Source organism: Oryctolagus cuniculus, chromosome 10, assembly GCF_051225735.1.
Source record: "Oryctolagus cuniculus isolate XC-2025 breed Fujian yellow rabbit chromosome 10, ASM5122573v1, whole genome shotgun sequence".
In the NCBI taxonomy this organism is placed as follows: Eukaryota; Metazoa; Chordata; class Mammalia; order Lagomorpha; family Leporidae; genus Oryctolagus; species Oryctolagus cuniculus.
Genome location: NC_142876.1, coordinates 2643824 through 2657964, shown reverse-complemented (window position 1 = coordinate 2657964; position 14141 = coordinate 2643824). Strand labels below are relative to the sequence as shown.

Genomic DNA, 14141 nt, shown 5'->3' with positions numbered 1-14141 from the left:
GGGCAGTCGTCCGGTCGGCTCCTGGGTGGACCGACAGACAGACTGAGCAAGGGAGCCCCAAGGGCGGGTCACTGACTCCCTGCTGGGAGGGCAGGCCCTGGGCAGCATGGGGAGCCACCCTCCCCCTCTGGGGCTGCCTCTGTGTCAGGTGCCTCGGGACGCTGCGGGTCGGGGTCGCAGTGGGAAGGATTCTTCTATTGAAGGGGCTGTCTCCATGTCCGTCTTTCCAGGAATGAAGTTCCCATCCTTAGGCAGGTCCGTGTTTCACCCTCGGACAGCCCCACACACCTCTCTCTCTTCGGCTGTAGCTGACGCCGTATCCAGTGGTTGCTGTTGGGACGCCCCCAGCTGGAGCACAGAGGTAATCTTTAGGCACACTGGCAACAAACTTCGAGCCTAGACCTTGTATGATTTAGGAAGCCTTATTTCGTAACATGATTTTACTACTATTGCCAATTATAGAAAACATTTCTTTGGAATGGTACCGACAAGGATAATTTTTAAAAACCATATGTGTGAAATATTGCACAGATAACTGTTTACCTTTCAATATGTGAGAAATTTAATCTCACTTTTATTTTTTTAACGTTTATTTATTTATTTGAAAGCCAGAGTTACACAGAGAGAGGAGAGGCAGAGAGAGAGAGGTCTTGCATCCATTGGTTCATTCCCCATCTGGCTGCCAACGGCCAGAGCTGTGCCAATCCGAAGCCAGAAGCCAGGAGCTTCTTCCGGGTTCCCCACGTGAGTGAAGGGGACCAAGAACTTGGGCCATCTTCTACTGTTTTCCCAGGCCGTAGCAGAGAGCTGGATTGGAAGTGGAGCAGCTGGGACTCAAACCGGAGCCCACGTGGGATGCTGGCACTGCAGGCGGCAGCTTTACCCACTACGCCACAGTGCCAGCCCCATCATCCCACTTTTAATACAGTAATTAAATGCTAAACATCTTAACGAGTCTTTTTCCCATTACCTAAAACATAAAAAGAACTTCAAAAATTAATTTCTGCTCTGTAAGAATTCATAGTAATATTATCTTCATTTAATAATGGCTTTGTCCCCTTTATCCATTATTGTGCAATTTCACTTTACCCTTCCTTGCTGTCCAGAGTTGCGGAGAAATTAATGGTGCAAATATCCTAGCATTTCAGTACCACTCCACTCCTGTTACTGAAACAGAGCAGACGCTGCACGCCCCCTGAATACCTGGTTACCTAACGCTCACAAAGCAAGTAACTGATGGGGAGTGTTGAAAGTATTGCACCAGAGTTTCTAAAATGTGTGCTGTGTAGGGGCGGGTATTTGAGCTGTCACTGGGACACCCACATCCTGGTTCAGATTCAGGCCCCGGCTCCAGGTCCATTTCCAGGTCCGGCTTATGCACCCTGGGAGGCAGAGGTGATGGCCCAAGTACTTGGACCCCCGCCACCCGTGTGGGAGTTCCGAGCTCTCGGCCTCAGCCTGGCCCAGCCTGACTGTTGTAGGCGTTCAGAGAGTGCACCGGAGGATACGAGATCTGTCTTCTCTGTCTGTGTATGAGTGTGTTTCCCTCTCTGTGTGAGTGTACCTGTCTTTAAAGAAAATATTTTTAAAGATGCATTTATTTATTTGAAATGTAGGGTTACAGAGAGAGAAAGGGAAAGACAGAAAGAGAGATCTTCCATCCACTGGTTCACTCTCCAAATGGCTGCAATGGCCAGGGCTGGGCCAGGCAGAAGCCAAAAGCCAGTAACTTCTTTCAAGTCTCCCATGTAGGAGCAGGGGCCCAAGGACTTGGGCCATCTTCCACTGTTTTCCCAGGTATATTAGCAGGGAGCTGAATTGGAAGTGGAGCAGCCAGGACTTGAACCAGTGACCTTATGGGATGCCCAGGAAGGCAGTGGAGGATGGCCCAAGTGCTTGGGCCCTGCACCCGCATGGGAGACCAGGAGGAAGCACCTGGCTCCTGGCTTCGGATTGGCACAGCTCCGGCCGTTGCGGCCACTTGGGGAGTGAACCAACGGAAGGAAGACCTTTCTTTCTGTCTCTCTCTCTCACTGTCTGTAACTCTGCCTGTCAAATAAATAAATAAAATCTTGAAAAAAAAATCCATGAGTCTATCCATGTACCATGAGAAGGAGTTTCTTCCTGGTATATGTGTTTCCTGATGCTGTGTTGGAAAACCAAGGCAGATTTTCTGTTTGGGTAATTTCTGAACTCTCTGATGTCCTGGACACTGAGAAATTTCAATAAAAATGATGACTCTTGAAGCAAGATTTTCTTGTAAAATATGGTAGTGATAAACTTCAAATCTGTGGCAATTTCTGGATAGGCAGGTTTAGCAACCATCATCAACTGTGGGTGTCGTGTTAACTTTAATAGACTTAGAATAATAAGTGGCATTACACTTGACTTACCAGGCTAAAGGAACATCCGTGTAAGTGTGGGTGGTTGGTAAAACCGCGTCCTAGGGTCCCCAGTGTTCCTGTTGCCAGGTGGCAGGTGGCACTCATGCATTCATTCATTCATGCATTGATCAGGCATTCATGCATCGAAGGAAGAACCGAGCACTGAACTCGTGTTTGCTGAGGCCTCGTGCTGGGCTGTGACCTGTCACCAGTGAGCGCAGTCTCAGTAGGCAGGGAGCCCAGGGGTTCCCACACAGGGATGGGGTGCCCCTGGAGGCCTGGCCAGGCTCTCGATCCTGACCGCAGCTCGTACATGCGCTCCTCCTGCCCCTGTCCTGTCCCTGTGTCCTTTAACACTGGCTGAAGCGTTTGGGCATGGCGTGAGCCCAGCCCCCATCCTGAGTAGGGTGCAGCCTGTGTGTGGCTCAGGGCTGCAAGAAAGTGGGTGGAAGCCTCAGGTCCAGGATGGGGAACAGAGACCCAGCTAAGCCGTCAGGGCGCTCCCACTGCCCCCGCCGTTGTCTGGTCCAGAGACCACCAGATGATATAATTCTGCTGATGGAACGGGGGGCAGTCGCCAGGGGTGGGGACGGGGAGTCTTCCTGCAGGTGACTCCTCCCGCACAGAAGCAGTTGAGGCTGGGAAACTGCTCTCGTCCTGGAGGGCAGCACCCTGGGGCCATCGTCCACCCTGAGGGTGGGCCTGCAGCCAGGGATGCCACCGAGCTGGGGCAGACGCCCCGCCTGGGACGCTGACACGTCCCTTGTTTGATTCAGGGGTTTCCATGTCATTGAAAGCAGTGTCAGCTGTTTTGAAGTGTGTTTGCTTTGTGATCTCTCTCCGCAGCCTGAGAGCCCAGGAGTCCAGAGGCTGCAGGCAGAGAGCGCAGAGCCCAGCTGGCGAAGCGGCCAAGGTCAGACCACAGGCGGCCAGCGGGGCCCTGGCAGGACGCTGGGCCTCCCCGGAAGCGAGGAGAACGGTGCCATCGGGTATGTCGTTAGGGAGCTCCCTGGCTTCAAGGAGGTGGGGGTTGGTGGCAGAGAACTGAACTAAGAGGTGAGATTTCGTTGGACCTCAAGGTCAAAGCCCAGAGGCGTCCTGAGATGCCCTGAAGGTGCAGAGAGGCCACTAGGAGGCCAGGAGAGACAGCCTGGGCGGGGGGGCGGCCAGTGTCAGGCCCTGCTGCCCAGCCTCCCCTGACCCTGGACCAGCAGGGGACGAGCTGGGAGCAGAGGCAGCCGGCCCACCGCGGTGCAAAGTCGAAGGCAGATGAGGCTGTCCAGGGTCCCCACGAGAGCCGCCGTTGCGCTGTTGCTGCTGGTGGTCTCAGAAGGGAGAGGCGTGCTCGTGCCGAAGGCTGCTATGCAGGGGTCAGGAGAGAGGCCGAGGGCGGGTGACCGTGGCGAAGGAAGAGGATGCCCGGGTGGGGGCACGCCCTGGGCGCCGCGTGCACCTCTCTGTGGTGCTGTTGGGCCACACCGTGTCCACACGTGTCTCTGGAACTCAGGAGTGAGAGGCGGGCCCTTCCCAGGGGCGGTGGTTACGGGGTGAGGGTGGATCCCTCTGAGTGGATCAGGGTCCCCGTGAAGACACAGCAGGAAGTTCCTCCCAGACAGGGAGTGCTGGGGCCTTGGACGTGGACTTCCAGCCGCAGGCGTTCTTGTAAGAGCAGCGCCCGTGGGCTAAGGCGACTCATGACCCTCCAAGAGCCATGGTGAGCGTGGACGGTGGGAGCGCCAGGTGCTTGGTGCCAGGTGACTGGGGCAAGCACCGGTCTGCTCTGTCGGGGCCTGAGGGCCTGTGGGTCTGTCCCTGGAAGGCCTGGGAGCCCACGGAGCTCTGGGCCGATGTGGCTGCCCCTGTCTCCCCAGCCAGGCTGGCCTGCATGCTGATGCCCCACAGCAGAGCCCACGGGAAATCTGCCACGTGGAGGGTGCAACCCCGGGACAGCCGGAACTGCAGCTCTGTTCTCCCCAGCTCCGTGTGGTCAACCAGAGCAGCGGTGCTTCCTGGGCAGAGGAAAGGAAAGGGGAGACAAGCAGGGCTGAGCAGAGAGCGCGGGACGACGGACTGGCCGTGTGAGCAGGCGCCGGGGAGACAGCCTGCTCGCCCCCGTCTGGACCCACGATCCCCCAGAGCTGAGGACGGAGAGAACAGGAAAGGCCTGGGAGGACGTCGGATCTTACCGGGTGGGCAGAGGAGAAGTTCAGCACCGGACGCTGAGAGAGTCAGTGTTCGGAACCACGAGTGTGGGCGGGCATCAGCCCAGTGGCTGCGTGGCTGCCTGGGACACCCGTGTCCCCGTCAGAGTACCTGGTTCAGGTCCCATCTCCTCCACTTCAGAGCCAGCTGCCTGAGGCCACAGGTGATGGCTCAAGTACTCAGGTCCCTGCCCACCTATGTGGGAGACTCAGGGTCAGTTCTGGGCTCCTGACTTCGGCCTGGTCCGGGCCGGGCTGTTGTTTTACTCTCTGTCTCTGTGTGCCTTTCAAATTTCAATGACATGAAACAATAAAATATTTTAAAAATTATGAGTCACATTTAGAAGAAAGGATAACGGACAGTTGTTAAAAAACTAAACAGCAACTTGGAGAAAATCTGGTAAACAGAATCAGCATGCAGAAAGTAAAACTAAAACCTGTTAGTTCTGACGATAAAGAAGTCAGACCCCAAGCCTGGGTGTGAAATGCAGACTTGGCTGTTCAGAAGAGATGGCCTCACACAAGTCAGGAAGTTAACCACAGCAGGTGCGAAGCAGGCAAACAGTGGACGATAGAATCTGAGATGAGGAGAAAAGTCCATCCTGAAAAGTCGCAAGAATACCAAGGTGAGGCCATGTCTATGCCCAACACCCAACTTCAAAACGTGTGAGATCCGCTCCAACAGTATTAAGAAAAAAGTTGGCAGGTCAGCAATCCTATTAACAGACTTACACATCTTTTTTTTTATTATTAAGATTTATTTATTTATTTGAAAGAGTTACACAGAGAGAGAGAGAGGTCTTCCATCCTCTGGTTCACTCCCCAGTTGGCCACAATGGCCGAAGCTGCGCCGATCCGAAGCCAGGAGCCAGGAGCTTCTTCTAGGCCTCCCACACAGGTGCAGGGGCCCAAGCACTTGGGCCATCTTCTACTGCTTTCCCAGGCCACAGCAGAGAGCTGGATTGGAAGTGGAGCAACCAGGACTTGAACCGGTGCCCATATGGGATGTTGGCACTTCAGACCAGGGCGTTAACCCACTACGCCACAGCACCAGCCCCACAGATTTACACAGAAATTTTCTAACAGAAATCACACATGGCTGTGAGTAACACAATCAATAAACTTGCACACACACAGTATGAAAATGGCCGGAGTGAGGCGAGAACCGGCCCGGGCCCTCCTGCAAGCACACGCGACAGCCCCTCAGGGCCACGAGGAACCCCTGACGGATTCCAAGGTCAGAGAGCACAGAGGCGCAGTTCTCAACCACAAAGCAGTAACTCGGGATCCGCGTGGGAAAGGAAAGTCATTTAAGATGTTTGAATATCCTATGATTGCAAATACCTTGTTTGCTTGCAGATTGAAAGATTTTTTAAAAGATATTTATTTGAAGGCAGAGTTAGAGAGCGCTTCCATTTGCTGGTTCGCTCCCGGATGGCCACCAGCAGGCCTGGGCCAGGTGGACGGCGGGAGCCAGGAGCTTCTTCCAGTCTCCCACGTGGGTGCGGGGCCCCCAGCGCTTGCTCTCCCGGCCGTCGGCAGGGAGCTGGCCCGGGAACAGAGCGGCTTAACTGAAGAGGAGCTCTGACGTGGATGCTGGTGTCGAAGGCACTGGCTTGCCTTGCCATGCCACGACGCCAGCCCCAGATGTAAAGATTTCAAGAAAAACAAATCAGCCAGGAGTTACAATTATTTAGAAAAAATAAGCGAAGCCGTGACTATCAAGGATAGGAAAGCCGGCCAAGCAACAGCCACAGGCAGGCTCTCAGGAGGAACTGTGTTTATGGTGAAATTCCGAACGCAGGCGTCGCTCAGGAAGTTAGCAGCAGAAAACGTGAAGTGAAACAAAGCCCAAGAAAGAAATCAGTAGGAGCAAACACAATCTAGCGAACTAGATAAAACAATAATGAGTTGAACAACAAAACCAAAAGCCGTCTATGTTGATGGTCAAGCAAACGGTAGGAACGGCTGACATGAAAACATTTTCTAAATTATAAATGAACAACGAGTTTACACTAATACGTTTTAAAATCCTAAAGACAGAGATTTTCCAATTTTTAAGGGATCTAAGCTATCAAAATAAACAATGAATAGTGAACTTAAATAAACTAACAATTCAGAAAAAATGTTCTTTGACCTTTTTTTCAGTTTAATTTTTTTATTTGATAGGCAGGCAGAGAGACAGATGGACAGAGCTCACATCTGGACAGACAGGTTCACTCTCCCAAATGCCCACAATGGCTGGGCCAGGGCCAGGACAAACCCCAGAGCCAGGAACTCCATCTGGGGTTCCCATGTGGGTGACCAGGAACCCAGTACCAGAGCTGTCGGCTGCTGCCTTCCAGGGTGTGTGTTAGGGGAGAACTGGACCGGCAAGCAGAGCCGGGATTCGAACGCAGGCATTCCATATGGGATGCGGGCATCCCAACCTGAGCTTAACCACAGGCCAGTCCCTGCCCTGGATCTGACTTTAAAAGAACAATGGGATTTTAGACAATGGGATCATTTTTTAATTACAGAAATAACATGCGCTCGTTGTAATTAACTCAGATATGCTCGAGTTTATACAAAAGAGGGCAGTGCCCCCCTTCCTTTCTCCTAATCCCAGAGCTGGGTAGTAGCCCCTGTTAAATACAGACCTTCCACTGTCAACCTGAAAATATACTCATCTATGTAAAATTTACAAAAAGGGGATATTGCAACACATTGCTTTGCAACTGTCTTTTACTTTAACCACATTTTTTAAAAAAGTGACAGATGTGCGGTACTGAATTGTAAGGATGAACCATTATACCAGCATAGTTCAGAAACCTGGTAGAAAAAGAATAAAAAGTTTAACTTCATAGGAAATTCTGGAAGCCACACCCAACTTTGTCATAGTATGCATTTTCATGAACTTTCTGAGGCTCCCTTGTGTGCATGGGTTGCAAAAATTGTTTGCAACAAAATAAACTTGTCTTCTAACACTCCGTTTTCCACGACTTTGTGAAGCACCCTCTGACTATGGCGGGTAAGGCTGTTTTCCTCTCAAGGAAATCGGCTTCTAAACCCAGCGTCCTAACCACGAGAAAGCTGGTCCCGTTCCTGTGGGAAACTTAGCGCAACAAAGGGGCCCGCCCGGAGGAGAGGGTCAGCCCAGCGTGGGTGATCACCCACGGGGACAGCGGGCCGGACGGCAGACTGCCCGCGTCCGTGCTGGCCTGCCCGTTTAACACATGCGTCCAGGCCAACGCCAAACACAGCCTCATCTCCATACAAAGAGCTGCAGCCACACTGATCTTAGGGCCGTGGAGACACTTGCCCGAGGGTCCAGCCAGCTCTAGACTAGCCATTCCCGCTTCTGAGAGGCCGTGGCAAAACCAGAAAGGGGGAGACACTGGTTCTGGAAGGACCCCCCGGTGGGAAGGGAAAGAGAAGTGGACGTCAGGATGCATCCGACATCACCTGCCGAACGCCACGTGGGGTCCCTGCTGATCCATGGGTGCTGGCGAGCGTAGCCAGGTTCTAGCAAAGCGAGGATTAGGACTGACGGGGACCAGCGCAGAGGCGGCCCCTCACTGGAGAGCCTGGATTCAGTTCCCGCCTCCACCTCCTGACCCCAGCTTCCTGCCAGTGCTGACGGTGATGGCCGAAGTAATTGGGTTCCTGCCACCCACGGGGAGGCCTGGACTGGAGACCTGGCTCCTGGCGGGGGGGGGGGGGGGGGGGGGAGTAGATGGGAGAGTCTCTCTGCCTGCAGCGCCAGCACCCCATGTGCGTGCTGCTCTGCTTCCATCAGCTCCCTGCTGATGCACCTGGGAGGCGGCCGAGGATGGCCCAGGTGCTGGGCCCCTGCACCCACGTGGGAGACCTGGAGGAAGCTGCTGGCTCCTGGCTTCAGTCTGGCTCAGCCCTGGCCATTGTGGGCATCAGGGGAGTGAACCAGAGGATGGAAGATTCTCTCTCTCTCTCTCTCTCTCTCTCTCCTCTCTCCTCTCTCCTCTCTCTCTCTGTAACTGTCTTTCAAATAAACAAATACACCTTTAAAAAAATCTTACCATTGAATAATTTAAAGACAATTTTAAAATGGCAAAAGATCAGGCTAGGTGTTTGTCCAAAGATATCCAAATGGCCAGTAAATAAATAACAGGCATCCAACAGCGTGAGCCATCAGAGAATCACGAATCAGAGCTGCAGCGAGTCACCGCTTCGTGCCCCCCCACCCGGGGCTCCGGTACCTGGGGGGGGGGGGAGGGCCCTGGTGCAGGCGATGAGGAACCTGCTACACAGTGTCGACTTGTGCACTTCAGCGGTGAACTGGACTGGTGGTGAGGAGCCCTTCACAAAGCTACCATTACCCACGAAGGGGCTTTACCGCCTGAAAGACAGCGACCCCCTCGGTCCCCGGTAGGAGGAGAGACAGCCGGGGTGGGGGGGGCCGGCTGACTGCCGGGCTACACCGTGCTGGCGGTGAGATTTTGGTCAGGCCCTGGCCTTTAGCAGATTGATCCAAAACCTGAGAAGCCGGAACTTCACAAATCCTCCCACAGGGTCCCCGGCCGAGGTTGAGAATGGATCTGGGCTGCTCACAGGCAAGTGGGGGCATAATGCAAAAACCAGACCTGTGTGAAGCGCATAGCAACACAGGCACCGGCGGGCGGGCTGGGCGGAGGGGTGGTTAGCGTCTTACTCTCATCTCTTGATGCGTCCCAAATCCTTCATAGCAAGCACAGTTAACTGTATACCTGGAAAAGCCTTAAAAAAAAAAAAAAAAAAGTGTGTCGCGTCCGTTGCGTGCCATAGCTCGATAGAAACCCGGGTCTGTTAAATGCGTAAGCCCAGACGCAGGCCCCTGTGGCTCTCCGGTGATGTGTGGCGCTATGGAAACCCGCAGTGTTCTCCGAGCTGGGATTCTCCCGCACAGAACGGAAGTCTGTGTAAACCCGTCCTTGTTTTCACATTGAATGTAGCCCTTGGCGCGTGGCTTCTGGTCTTCGGGTGTGGGTGCCTGTGCTAACTTCATTCTCCCTCCCAGCGAGCGGACAGGAATGGAGGCGAAAATGCCGCACCCTAGGGTTTCTCGTGCCCGCCTCCCGGCTGCCTGCACGGGGGCAGAAGTGACCCTGTGCGCCCGGGAAGGCAGCCGAAGGCAGCGGAGACCTTCCGACCTCTCCTCTCCGCTCTGCGGGGCGAGGCGAGCGCGCGTTTGGAGCAGAGAGCTCTCCACGTGCGCGTCTGAAACGGCTCTCAGCTCCGCGAGCTTGGCAGGGAGCCGCACACCCCGAGGCGTGAATCGCAGCACCGCCAAGTGCGATGCGGGGGCGAGGGTGCAGGCCCCGGGTGCCCGCCTGCTGGGACTTGAGGCCCACCCGACCCCGCTGTCCCAGGGCCTCAGGACGCCCGAGCGTGGGGCGCACGCGGCTTCTCCGCCAGACCAACCCTCCCGCACCCTGGAGGCGTCCGAGGCAAACCCGCTGCCCTGCGCGGGGAACCCCGAGAGGCAGGACCCGGAAGGGCTGCCGCGCCTCGGCGTGCCCCGGCTTCGTCCAGTGGTGTGGACGGGAAGCGAGTTACTGCGAGCGCAGAAGCGCCTGGTGTTTCAGGGGGCGCGCTCGGTGGGGGCCCAACTTCCGCAGCCTCAGGGGTTCACTCCCCGGGCGGGCGGCTGAGCGCGCAGAGGCGCGGCGGGGACGCGGGGCTGGGGCCGCAGCGCGCACCGCGACTCCGTCCTCCCCCAGCGAGGCTCGGCGTCAGGATCTGCAGGTTCCCGCCTTCCTGCGTGGGCACCTCTATCGCTGCCCGCCGCTCTCGGGTCGAGAGTCGAGAGCTGCACGCCCCAGGGGCTTGCAGGCCCAGGGAAATGGCGTTCGAGGGGTGGGGTTCGGCGTAGGATGAACTGGGTGGGCGAGACCTAAGTGATCCCCTCAGCGCACGCGAGGGGCTGGCCGCAGCCTCGGCGCTCCGCTGGCCCCGGGCACGAAGCCCTGGCCCCGGGCGCGGGAGGCCCGGCCTGCGCTGCCGTCTGTGCGCGCGGGCACCTGAGCCGCAGTTCTGCGCGATGCAGGCTCCTCACTTGCCCCTTTCGTGTTAGCGGCGAAGATGTGATGCCGGGGGCAGTGACACACTTCTTGAACAGATGGTTTTAAGTGGCTGTTTGTGCAAAACCTAGACTTCCAAGCTTCTAGGGGCCGTGTCCCTTGTCCGGGTGCAGGCGGAGCCACAGAGGCCAGCTTCGAAGGCGCAGGGGCCAGGGGCATCGGCCTCAGGCTGGGAAGCCAGCCCTGCCCCACCATAGCGCCACTCGATGTGATTTGCTCGTTCCTGTCGCTGGTCATCTGGAAGCATCGTTGGGCCAGTTCTGTTTTAGACATCTTCACTCAGTGTCTGGATTTTCCGAAACACTAGAAAACAAATCCATGGTCCGCTGGCCCCTTGGGCCTGTGGCTCCCTTGGTTCACCCAACTAACGCGAAATTACAGACGCCCGCGGCAGCACCCTCCTAGGTGCGTCTACACACGCACAGCTGTGCAGATTTTGTATTTGTGTTTATGCGTGGACTGCACTGGCATTCACCCCCAGCTCATCCCACTGTGCCTGCAGTCTGTCCTGGAATCTTAGCCTCCCGGTAATGTGCTGTTGACAAACTGATTCTTCCAGGGTGACTTTGCCGCGTGTGGGTTTGACACGGACTGCTCCTGGGTTCGTCCCTTTGTAGCAGGCACTGGAGTTCATCCTGCCCCAGCTCCCCAGGAAAAATGGCTCCTGACCTTGGTAGAGTTAAAATACAGGATTAATGATCAGCTTTTAATGTGCAAAGTAAATGTCCAGTATGAGCACTCCGCTTGCCTTTTACCCATCTTATTTAGCCCAAATTCTCTGCGGAAATAAATGCAGGTTGAGGCCCACAGGGGTCCAGTGGGAGTACAGAGAAGAGGAGGGCCGCCGAGGAGCACTGGGGAAGGGGGCGTATTTCTGCTTGCAGGGAAATCCGTCAAGACTTGAGAGAGGTTAATGGTTAACTCCCAAAACTGCCAGGCCCCACCTCAGCCTAAGAAGTGAAAGCGCTGACAGCACTCCCTCCTTCAGTGGGGAGGGGAGGGCAAACCTGCAGCGTCCTGGTAGGACAGGGTTTTGTTCTGGGCCAAAGCGGGGCAGGTGCACGGCACAGTGCCTACTTTCTCCCCGGGCTTAAGGACGCCCTTGGCGGTAGCACTGGAAGCCGCGCGCAGCTCACACTCAAGGCGACCTCCTGCAGGCCACTCCCGTGCACACGGCCTGGGCTGAAAGCCGTTCTGTAGTTTTGAAACCTGAGAAAACACTTTGTCACGTCAAAAAGACACGAGTGTCTGCCGCTTCCGCCACAGGAGGGGGCGTGTTGCAGAAGCTATCTGGTTTGCAAGGGCAGATTCCTGAGTTGACATTTCTCCTGTGAAATAAATCCCTTCCTGTCCCTAAAAACAAATTATCTGCCATTTTCATAGAACTTCCTTCCTACCATTTTGGTGGGATTTCGATTTCTTTGATTGCTTTATTTCTTATACCAGACAGGGTTAAGTACAAGACTTTAATTTTTATATTGTTTGAACTTATCCTTTGGTCTCGGAGACAATGAGTTTCAGACACAGGTGTCCCAGGAACAGCGGCGCTGGGGAGGAGGGGGCTTCAAGAACCACGTGGCCTGGTGGGACCACACCTTACGTTTGCAGGGGGGCACTGGGAGGTACAAGCGTGCCACGCGTGCTCCCCACACTTGACCCTCCAAGGCTCTGTCGTCATCTTTGTGTGGCAGTGTACAGGCGAACAGGAAAAGTACAATTAAACTACTCAGGGAACTGTGGTCCTAACAAACAGCCGCTAAGTGGCTCCCGGGGGATTGTTCTTGCTATTTCAATAGCAATGCCCGTTTAAAAGGATACCACTGATTTCTAACAATCCCAGGCCATATATTGTTAATAGCCTTTGAGAAACTTAAGCCACAAATAAATTAACCTTACAGATCCCCTTCTCTGTGCACTTGGCCAGGCAGCCCGGGAGGCCGGTTTTGTGGCAGCGGATTGCAAATGAACACGGCATTTGCCGAGGCCAGACTGTGACCCCATGGCGGGCGCACACGCACCTCCGACATCCTTCTTCTCAGCCAAATCCTAGGGGATTTTTGAACAAAGACTGAACTCTTGTTTTGATGAATGTTCAGCCAAAGCCTGGTGCGTGTCTCTGGGTGGGGCAGGGAGCCTGGGGGGAGGGGGCCTGGCTGGGGGCAGCCCCGCCTTCCTGCTGAGTCAGCAGCCTTCCCAGGCTGCGGCCTCTGACCTCAGTGGGCCCATTCAGGTGCTGCGTGGGGGGCCAGGCCGGTCCTTCCTGGGCCAGGCCACGGCCAGGAGCTCTCCTCTGAACCCTGGAGCGGTCCAGGGACACAAATCCTGATTTCCTAAGCCGCTCAGCGACAGACGCTGGCGGGGGACGGCGTCCTTCCCCTTCGCGGTGTGCCTGCTCTGTGCAGTCCACAACTTACACAAGAAAAGTACAGCACGCTGGGATGTTCCCGGTCAGCCAGGCCACCAGGAAGCAGGTGCTTATGTCCTGTAGGTGCGTATTGTCAACTATCAGAGACTTCCACGGCCATTTTGCTGATTTTCACCAAAACTGACATCTGCCTGCACTGGTATTATGGTTTGTGTCCTGGCCACTCAGAGGGGTTTCTCCTGAGCTCTCCTGTTTAGAAATGGGTGTCTGCAGGGGCAACGATGTTTGCACCATCAAGAGCCCTGAGATGATTTCGGGGAGGCACTTTTTTTAAAGATGTATTTATTTATTTGAAAGTCTGAGTTACACAGAGAGAGGAGAAGCAGAGAGAGAGAGAGAGAGGTCTTCCATCCGATGGTTCACTCCCCAAGTGTCCACAACAGCTGGAGCTGTGCTGATCCGAAGCCAGGAGCCAGGAGCTTCTTCCCGGTCTCCTACGTGGGTGCAGGGGCCCAAGGACTTGGGTCATCTTCTACTGCTTTCCCAGGCCATAGCAGAGAGCTGGATCGGAAATGGAGCAGCCAGGACCAGAACCAGTGACCATATGGGATGCCAGCACTGCAGGCGGCGACTTTACCCGCTACATCACAGCGCCGGCCCCAAGGTGCATGTTTTCAACAGGTTTGTTCTCCCAGACAGCAGCCGGGTTGGAGCGGCAGAGCTGTGGTGGGGAGGGTGAACCCACGCATGCATCTCGGGAAAGGGAAGCCGCAGTGAGGTTTTCTTCAAGGTGTTTCCGTTACCTGGACACAGCCGCAAGGTGTTGTACGTGGAAAATGAGGGTACGAAACAGCCCTCAAGGATGAGAAGAAATAGTGTGGTTGTTTTTTCATTTTTAAAGAATCTCCTCTGTCTGTAATTCTGTTGAATAAATACCAAAAATATTCAGTAGATCGTCAAGACTCTCTGGCAGACTAATATTTATTTTTAAGAGTCGTGGCAACAGCTGCCGTCGGGTACCTGAGACTTACATCAGAGTCCTGTTGGTGTGAGGTGTGGGAGAGGTTTGTTTCCAAACCTTAAATCGAAATCGAATAGCATTGGAAAGTTGATA

The 14141-nt window shown here is 54.9% G+C and overlaps 1 long non-coding RNA gene across 24 annotated transcripts in view; it reads left to right on the top strand.

Annotated features, from left to right (window-relative positions):
• Positions 1-14141, top strand: part of LOC127489199 (uncharacterized) — a 72112-nt gene that overhangs the window by 9112 nt on the left and 48859 nt on the right. For 9 of the 24 annotated variants that reach the window (XR_016213836.1, XR_007917135.3, XR_007917131.3 and 6 more), the window contains 3 exons: positions 231-361; positions 3231-3373; positions 4256-4915. This is a non-coding gene — a long non-coding RNA (uncharacterized LOC127489199). Of the gene's footprint in view, positions 1-230; positions 362-3230; positions 3374-4255; positions 4916-12586; positions 12787-13574; positions 13988-14141 lie in introns of those variants that run through there. The other 15 variants (XR_016213840.1, XR_016213845.1, XR_016213850.1 and 12 more) reach the window with 5 other exon arrangements.